This window comes from Amphiprion ocellaris, chromosome 10 (genome assembly GCF_022539595.1).
Source record: "Amphiprion ocellaris isolate individual 3 ecotype Okinawa chromosome 10, ASM2253959v1, whole genome shotgun sequence".
NCBI lineage: Eukaryota > Metazoa > Chordata > Actinopteri > Pomacentridae > Amphiprion > Amphiprion ocellaris.
In genome coordinates this window covers 23,421,843-23,431,753 of record NC_072775.1, presented here as the reverse complement: position 1 = coordinate 23,431,753, position 9,911 = coordinate 23,421,843, and the positions used below count along the sequence as shown (strand labels likewise).

Genomic DNA, 9,911 nt, shown 5'->3' with positions numbered 1-9,911 from the left:
CTGGAATATTAGCACGCAGGGGAAGAGCACTGTGATTAAAATGAATAATCCGCCACAAAAAACGGTCAGAGCTGCGTTTATACACGTATAAAATCTTCGGCAAACTTTGGTTTCAGTTTTAGTTTCAGTGTGGTAGTTTGCTGCCCAGAGGATGCTGTTGTTTTTTCCCGTGGCGAAGAAAATAGTAACACACACAAAGCGGAAGGGAGAATCCTGATCGGCCAACCGCAGGTTATACGGTACACCTATAGACTGGGTACACCCGGTGAATCAACAGAAACGCTGAAATGGCTTTTGAGATTTTGTTTAATTTTTTTCAAATAAATTAAATCTATCTCAACTGAGGAATGATGGTTCTTTTGCATGACTTACTTTAGTTGCTTTTTAGCACAGAATTTATATCCTGTTTCACTTGTCTGGTTGTAGAAGTTATCATGAGTTTCAATAAACATGAGATTTATCGTGGCGTGTTTAGTTAACATGAATTTCTCAGCGTTGAGTGTTATTTTAAAATGTATATAGGCAGGGGCGGATTTAGAGAAAAATTAATAGAGTGGCAAAGGGGTGGCAGATACATTTTAGGGGGTGGCATATACACTATATTGCCAAAAGTATTCGCTCACCCATCCAAATAACTAGAATGAGGTGTTCCAATCACTTCCATGAAGTGATGGCTGATCGAGGCTTTGTTGAAGCTTCGACACTTCATTCAAAACATGGTTCATTACTCGAGGCCTCAATGACGCACAGTGCTCGAGTAGGACATCTAGTGGTCAATAATATGAAGTGCAATCAAGACGTGGTCGGTTCATGGATTGTTTTGGATTTGATACGCCATGCACACATTCCTGTTTGACTACACTAGATGATTGTATGGGTTGTAGTGGACACAAAAATAATATTACTAGTAATAATAATGACAATAACTATTGAAGAGCACGTTTCTTATTTCCCATGTTTGTCTGTATCCCTATATACTCTTTGCTTATATTCTGTGTTATGAAACATTTAAACGGTGCTGCTACATTCATGAGATGCTCTACAAATACAGACTGATGTCATTTTCACATGGGGCTGGTGCAAATAAAGATTATATGGATTATTATGGATTTTGGCAAAGTATGTCTTGGGGTTTATTGGTAAAGAGGTCAGTAAAGAGGGTGTTCTTATGTAACTGGTTATGAGGTTTTATTGAGAAATAATTTATCAACAGCTTTGGGACCACTGTTCCCTCTAAGCTGCGCGCGATACTTTTTTTTTTTTTTTTTTTGCGCATTTATCATCTATTTTTTTTTTTTTTTTGCCATTTTCGAGTTTTTTTTAACTTGAGTCTCGATCGTTTTTCTCAGGAGGCTGGACTTTAGCCTTTGTGCTGGAGGGTTGAACCCTCAGTTCCAAGACTTTCAAAGCCTCCAGACCTCCCGAGTCCTCAGGACCTGAGCTTTCACACAGTCTGAGGGCTGAAATTTTCTAAGTCCCACAGTAGTTCTCTGTTAGATTGAACTTCCAGACAGTCCAAGGACTGATATCTTCTAAGTTCCTGAGTACTTCTCTGTTAGTTTGAACCTTCACACAGTCTGAGGACTGAAATCTTAAAAGTTCCTGAGTAGTTCTCTGTTAGTTTGAACCTTCAGACAGTCTGTTAATGTTTCGATTAAATCTTTAAAGTTTTTCTTTTTAAATGTTTTACCACCTTTTAATGTTTAATTTTCTTTTTAAATCCTTCATTGTATTTTCAGTGTAATTCCTATTTGAACTTTTATTGTCTTTAAGATATAATTTTCTAATTAAACATTTAATTTTTTAATTAAATGTTTTGTCTTTTTTGGCTTTTTATTGGATAGGTGTAGTGTGAGACAAACAGGAAACGGGGGAGAAGAGTCGGGGGAAAACTTGCAGCAAAGGGCCACTAGCTGGACTCGAACCCGGGACACTGCGTCAGGGACCAGCCCCTGTACATGGATCACCTGCTTAACCTGTTGAGCTATATGGGTACCTATGTTTTCTCTTTTTAAGGGTTTAATAATCTGATTAAATGTTTTGCATTTTTAAAAATGTTTAACATTCTTCTTGTTTAATTGTATTTTTTAAATGTTTAATGATGGAAAATACTACATCTGTAATTTCTAATATTTGTATTATAAAAATTTTGTTTAATTTCATAATGACATGTATTGTATCGTGTTGAATTATCTCATTCAATATTTTTGTCTGTTTAATATAATTTAATGTAATTTAATGTTTAACTCTATTAAACAGACAAAATATTGAATGAGATAATTCAACAACATACAATACATGTCATTATGAAATTAAACAAAATTTTTAAAATACAAATATTAGAAATTACAGATGTAGTATTTTCCATCATTAAACATTTAAAAAATACAATTAAACAAGAAGAATGTTAAACATTTTTAAAAATGCAAAACATTTAATCAGATTATTAAACCCTTAAAAAGACAAAACATTTAATCAAAAAATTAAATGTTTAATTAGAAAATTACATCATAAAGACAATAAAACTTCAAATAGGAATTAAACAGAAAATACAATGAAGCATTTAAAAAGAAAAATAAACATTAAAAGGTGGTATATGTACATATAATTTAATTGTATTTAATGTTTAACTCTATTAAACAGACAAAATATTGAATTAGATAATTCAACAACATACAATACATGTCATTATGAAATTAAACAACATTTTTAAAATACAAATATTAAAAATTACAGATGAAGTATTTTCCATCATTAAACATTTAAAAAATACAATTAAACAAGAAGAATGTTAAACATTTTTAAAAATGCAAAACATTTAATCAGATTATTAAACCCTTAAAAAGACAAAACATTTAATCAAAAAATTAAATGTTTAATTAGAAAATTACATCATAAAGACAATAAAACTTCAAATAGGAATTAAACAGAAAATACAATGAAGCATTTAAAAAGAAAAATAAACATTAAAAGGTGGTATATGTACATATAATTTAATTGTATTTAATGTTTAACTCTATTAAACAGACAAAATATTGAATTAGATAATTCAACAACATACATGTCATTATGAAATTAAACAAAATTTTTAAAATACAAATATTAAAAATTACAGATAAAATATTTTCCATAATTAAACATTTAAAAAATAAAATTAAAGAAGAATATTAAACATTTAAAAAAAATGCAAAACATTTAATTAGATTATTAAACCTTTAAAAAGACAAAACATTTAATTAGAAAATTAAATGTTTAATTAGAAAATTACATCTTAAATTTCTTAAATCTTTTTAACAATAAAACTTTTTGAAAGTTTTATTGTATTAATTTTTTTTGTTTGATTTAATTGCTTTTTGTTATGTAGTTTATTTCTTTAATCTTCTTTTTCTGTCAAGATTTTAACCCCAACCTTAAAAATGAAATAAACCCTTAAATCACAATGAATACTTCTGTGGTCACAATCATGAGTTGGTCAGTTATTCAGTTTATCAATTCAACTTTATTTGTTTAGCACCTTTTACACAAATGACAAAACTAAACAAGCAAAGAGAAAAAAACTATGATTAAAACTCAAAAACATTAAAAAAAATAAAATAAAAAAACATTTAACATGGCAATAAAATATGTTGTGTCCAGGGGATGGAGGGAGTTTATTGAAGTCTTCTTGGGCTCACATGGGAAATCATTTAAAATATAAACTTGATATTCTGTCTAAGGAAACTGGAAACTGCAGAGTGACAGAAGAACCAACAATATCTCCTGTTTTCTCCTTTAATGAGTCGACTCTTCTTGTGCTTTCAGACCAAAGAACTACAGACTCTTCACAACCTGCTCAAACTCTTGGTACAGGACCTCACCACACGGATCAAGAAGGTTTCCATCTCATTTCTACTCTGAAGCTCACCTTCTCCTGCTCAAACTGCTGACAAATGTTTCTGCTGCTCTAAAGTCTGGTCTCCAGAACTTCCTAAAAACTCTCAAAGTCTCTTCTGCTGCAGGTTGCTTTGTAGAACTGTTGCAGAAAACCTCACTAAACCACATGGAGGGGCCTCAAGATAGTCGTCCAAATGAAACCATACAAAAACCAAACTAGTACAACCCAAACGCTAAAGTCTCCTGCAGCCTACCAGAGAACCTCTGAGAACAGAGAATCAGGACAGGAACTCTTACCTTCTGGACAATCAACATCGGTTCTCAAACAAGAACACAGAATGTGTCTGACCAAAAACCTCTAAAGACTCACTACAGCCAAGATAAAGACACAACTCAGCTGCACCAAATCCACTAATCACTGCAAACATTAGTACCATGTGCTAACTGTGGCTAAAGAACCACATTTACCAAGACAACTATCCAGTACAAAGCCCTAAAACACACCAAGAAACACATTAAAGCCTATTTTACTGCTGGAAGCTGCAAGCCAACGCCTAAAGAACAAACCAAAGCAACAGAACCAAACCCAGTTCAGTGGTGAAGAGAAGCAGAGGAAATGTTTGTCTGCAGCTAAATAAAGCAGGAAGACACTGAGCTGCTCAGGTGTTCCTAATAACACCAAGCAGCCACCTGGACAGCCAATAGGAACACAGCTTACTGGAAGTCCAGAGGGCTGGGTTAGTGAAGGAAATTTAGTTTAAAGTTGAAGCAGAAAGTTAACAAAGAAGGTTGAAAACCACCTTCTGATACCTGAAATCTCTGAGTTTCCACACAAAGAACACCTGAACATGTCAAACTGGTTCCATAGTAGAACCATCATTGTAAAAATGTCATAGTATGGTGTGTTGCTCAAAAAACATTAGGACCCAGCTGTCAGGGGACAAACATGTAAGAAACATGAGAACAGAGAGAACCCAACCAGTAGGTCACAGTTTATCATCCCCCAGTCATCTCCTGAAGTCCATATGGTGAGAGACATCAGTATCTGGTTGTTAATTTACCAGAGGATGCTTATAATCATGCTGATGTGGTCTGTACTCTACAGTATTTTAGTGACTCAATAAATGCCTAAGTTGTTTTTTTTTATGCTTTTTAGTTTTTAATAAACATTTAACAGTCTATATGTAATCAATAAATGGCCTTTGCCTATCTTAAGAAAAATTCACTCAGAACTCTGATATGTTAACAGTACTAAATAAATCAATAAATACATGCATACACACATAAATAAGTTAATACATTAACTGTGTTAAGATAAGATTTAGATTTTTTTTAAAAAAGTTGTTTATGTTTTTGCAGAATCCAGTATTGCTCACTGGTTGGTCATTACATTTTATTAGTTTGATTTCACTGTTTAAAATGATGCCACCTCTTTTCAGACAGAACCTGTGATAATAAAACAATACAAAATTTTTAGTTCCATGTTAATAAAGCACTTAAAGCTTTAAGTATGGCTAAATGCTTTTTTCAGAATTAAATATATCACTCCTTAGGTGGTAGTGGCCCCAAGTTCAGTAAAGTTGGAAAGATATTCACAGATTCGGACTTCCAGCATCAATAACTCGTTAGATATAGGTTGTCAAAACATAAACGGTGCCTCTTTCCCATTGTTGCAAGGCAGACAATGTGCTACAAGCCCAGTTTTATCAAAAGTAACTGTCTTTCAAGCTACAGGAATAACATTGGTGTCTATGGAGTGAACAGGATCCGTCTGCAATTTGCAAAATCGCTGCAACAGTAAAGAGAGACAAATATTCAATAACTTCACTCTTATACATTGTAGTGTCACTAAAATCACTGCAGCCTTCAACTGGCTCCTGTTGACAAAGTGTTTTAACAGAAATGTAAATGCTGTAATTTGATTCTTTTAATGAACCATGTAACTTGAATGGATGTGATGCTGGTGTGACCACAGTGCACACGTCTGATGTTGCTCACAGTGGTCCAAGGGACGCTCAGGGAGTTTGTGTGTTTGCTCAGACTCATGAAAAATTACAGGGAACATTGTTTGGGACTCAAGCACTTCCTTCTTTTACTCACTATCTCCCCAGCCTTAGAAAAAAAAACCTGTTCACACGGCACAGATGAGGCTGAGGTACACAGGAAATGTTTGGCTCCATTGTACAAGTTTGGGTAAACAGTTTTGTGGGTTGCCCAGTAAGCCAGTGGGTCTGCCGTTCTTTCTACAATTGCATTCGCTGTGGCGCTTTGCATTTGCCAGGCTCTACTTGCGTCTTCGTCTAATAGGCTCCACAGTTGAACTGAAAAATATTGAAGATCATCATCATCATCACCAGAAATGTCAGTCATTCCCTATTCAGAAGAGAAAAAGAATACCTGTGGAAGGTGCTGCTGGTGATGGAGGACGAGGCTGTGGTGGTGCTTGTGAGGTAGATGACTACTGCTTAGCATTCTTTATGTTAATTGTTGTGCATTCTGTTATTAAATGTTCTTTCACACTGGCTGCCACTCTGATTGGTGAATCCAAAAGTTTTGAACTGCAGAGCCACAAGTGTAGCAACAGTCAGTGAACTGTTCTTTTCTTTGGTTTGTAGTCTGTCAGCTAAGCACCTGACAAGGTTCTGTGCCAGGTGTTGTGGCATGGGGGTGGTGAGTTGGGAATATATATATATATATATATATATATATATATATATATATAAAAATAAAAAAATCTATGTATCTATGTATCTATCTATCTATCTATCTATCTATCTATCTATCTATCTATCTATCTATCTATCTATCTATCTATCTATCTATCTATCTATTCTCTACGAAATACGAAATCTGACATACTACTAACTCTCAAAGCAAAAACAACAGCAAAAAAAACAATCTATTCTGCAAAAAACAATTCAAATGAACACTAAATGGGGATCTCCTATCCCGGAACACTCGATCCCGCTGAGTGATTCACATAACAAACCGAACCAATCAGGTGTTTCGAAGCAGTTGAGTGCTTCAAACGTCACTGAAGTGATTCAAACGTCACGAGTCACGTGACCAAACCACGCCTCGGCACAGTGGCTCGATACGTTTGCTTCATGAGCTACAGCGCATGTGTCGAAGCCTCGGGTATCAGAGGACCATCACTACTTCCATGGCCACAGGTGTATAAAATCAAGCACTAGGCATGCAGACTGCTTTTACAAACATTTGTGAAAGAATGGGTCGCTCTCAGGAGCTCAGTGAATTCCAGCGTGGAACTGTGATAGGATGCCACCTGTGCAACACATCCAGTTGTGACATTTCCTCGCTCCTAAATATTCCACAGTCAACTGTCAGCTGTATTATAAGAAAGTGGAAGTGTGTGGGAACGACAGCAACTCAGCCACCAAGTGGTAGGCCACGTAAACTGATGGAGCGGGGTCAGTGGATGCTGAGGCTCATAGTGCCAAGAGGTCGCCAACTTTCTGCAGAGTCAGTCGCTACAGACCTTCAAACTTCATGTGGCCTTCAGATTAGCTCAAGAACAGTGCTTCAGCAGAGAGCTTCATGGAATGGGTTTCCATGGCTGAGCAGCTGCATCCAAGCAATACATCACCAAGTGCAATGCAAAGCGTCAGATGCAGTGGTGTAAAGCATGCCACCACTGGACTCTAGAGCAGTGGAGACGCCTTCTCTGGAGTGACCAATCACGCTTCTCCATCTGACAATCTGATGGACGAGTCTGGGTTTGGCGGTTGCCAGGAGAACGATACTTGTCGGACTGCATTGTGCCAAGTGTAAAGTTTGGTGGAGGGGGGATTATGGTATGGGGCTGTTTTTCAGGAGCTGGGCTTGGCCCCTTAGTTCCAGTGAAAGGAACTCTGAATGCTTCAGCATACCAAGAGATTTTGGACAATTCCATGCTCCCAACTTTGTGGGAACAGTTTGGAGCTGGCCCCTTCCTCTTCCAACATGACTGTGCACCAGTGCACAAAGCAAGGTCCATAAAGACATGGATGACAGAGTCTGGTGTGGATGAACTTGACTGGCCTGCACACAGTCCTGACCTCAACCCGATAGAACACCTTTGGGATGAATTAGAGAGGAGACTGAGAGCCAGACCTTCTAGTCCAACATCAGTGTGTGACCTCACAAATGTGCTTCTGGAAGAATGGTCAAAAACTCCCATAAACACACTCCTAAACCTTGTGGACAGCCTTCCCAGAAGAGTTGAAGCTGTTATAGCTGCAAAGGGTGGACTGACGTTATATTGAACCCTATGGATTAGGAATGGGATGTCACTTACATTCATATGCGAGTCAAGGCAGGTGAGCGAATACTTTTGGCAATTTAGTGTATATATATATATATATATATATATATATATATATATATATATATATATATATATATATATATATATATATATATATATATACTCTGCCAAGGAGGCGGAGCCTTGGCAGAGTCATGTGATGATTGGCATTGGTTTGTCTGTCTGTCTGTTAGCAACATTACTCAAAAATGGAATGATGGATTTGGATGAAACCAACCAGCAGGCGTTATCAAATTGACGCAAATACTGCTGAAATAAGTATGTTAAATAAGTAAATATCATTTGTATTTTTCAGCCAATCCTAAACATGAGTTGTTCTTATTAGCTGTCAATCACAATATGTGATTTGATATGTCTAGCAGAAAGGGGAAAAGATTTAAGCTGAAACAAAGTCAACCTAATAGACTTTGAAGAAACCAAATGCTAGATATGTTCAAAATGTTTCTTAAATTTAGCAACAAATTAGATTAAGACTAGACAATGTCTCTCTTATGCACTGTTTTGGGAAATCTGCATTTGTGTGATCTAGCTTATGTTCAGCCTGCCACAATGATTATATTATTAATTCATCTAGAACAGAGTCAGAGTCCAGATAATTTTATTTATTGTCTTAGATTTGTGGTTTTATTTTTTGATGCTCTTTTTTTGAGACATTTCTTACAATAATTCTAGAATTCCAATATTTGGATATTCCTAAGAATTAAGGATCTACTTATCATCTTAAAATTAAAAGACTAACTACATCAGATAATAATTTGTTCAAAAAGGTAATTATTGCAACAGGTGTACCTCTTACTCAGATATATTATACTAACATAATATTCATAGCATGAGGACCAGCTGGACCAGAGACAGTCTCTGATTTACCTTTCACTGTCTGAGCTCTGCATGTCTTCATTTCTTTCTCTCTCTCTGAACTCTTCCTCCTCCATCTCCTCTCTGGGATGCTCTTCCTCCTCTCTTCTTTTAGGCTGGGAAAAGCTGCTGGTGGTTTCCTTCCTCTTCATTCTTTACTGTCTCCTACAAGAATCACACTGACTGAACTATGTTTTTTCCTTTGATAATTTTCATTATTAACTATGACTATGAAACCTTTAAAGAGATACTTAACATGTAAACGTTTTTTCAGCTGTAAACTAAATGATATGACTGTACTGTGATGAAACACATCAATGTTGGTGTTATTATGACCTTGACACCAAAATTATAAAAACAGCATTAAACAAGCAGGATGTAGTTTTCAAACAGTGCATGAAAACCTGGTGTGACTGGGGGTTTGGTTACACTTTAATGTCATGTAAAGTCTTAATGAATGTGTGATGTCTTTTGACTTCCAGTCTGTTGTCAGAACCACAGGTTGTAATTATCAAAAAAAAAAAGGGAGAGAAAAACTTCCACAGACGATCCCCACCATCCTTCTGTGGCTGTTCTCTAACATTAGCTAGCTACATAATTAAAAATTAGCAAGGCCCAGACTCAGTGGAAACCGTGGTTCGTCTCATAAGCAAACACTTTATGTGAATTTAGACACTATTAGCATTTAATACATTGTGAACAGTTATATTAGCATGTAGTCTAACCCAGTCTAACTAGTGTCTTACTGCCACACCGAAGTCCAGCTGTCATCCACATGAGTGAGATCTAAGATCAGCCTCCTCAGGGGGGTCGTGTTGCCTCGTATCTGTAGCAGCATAGACTGTACAGGACATTA

General features: G+C 36.0%; 1 long non-coding RNA gene across 1 annotated transcript; it reads left to right on the top strand.

Annotated features, from left to right (window-relative positions):
* On the top strand, positions 1 to 6,532 carry LOC129349771 (uncharacterized). The gene is made up of 3 exons (XR_008602891.1): positions 1 to 64; positions 1,845 to 1,992; positions 3,802 to 6,532. It is a non-coding gene; the product is annotated as an uncharacterized LOC129349771 (long non-coding RNA).
* The last annotated feature ends 3,379 nt before the right edge of the window (positions 6,533 to 9,911 follow it).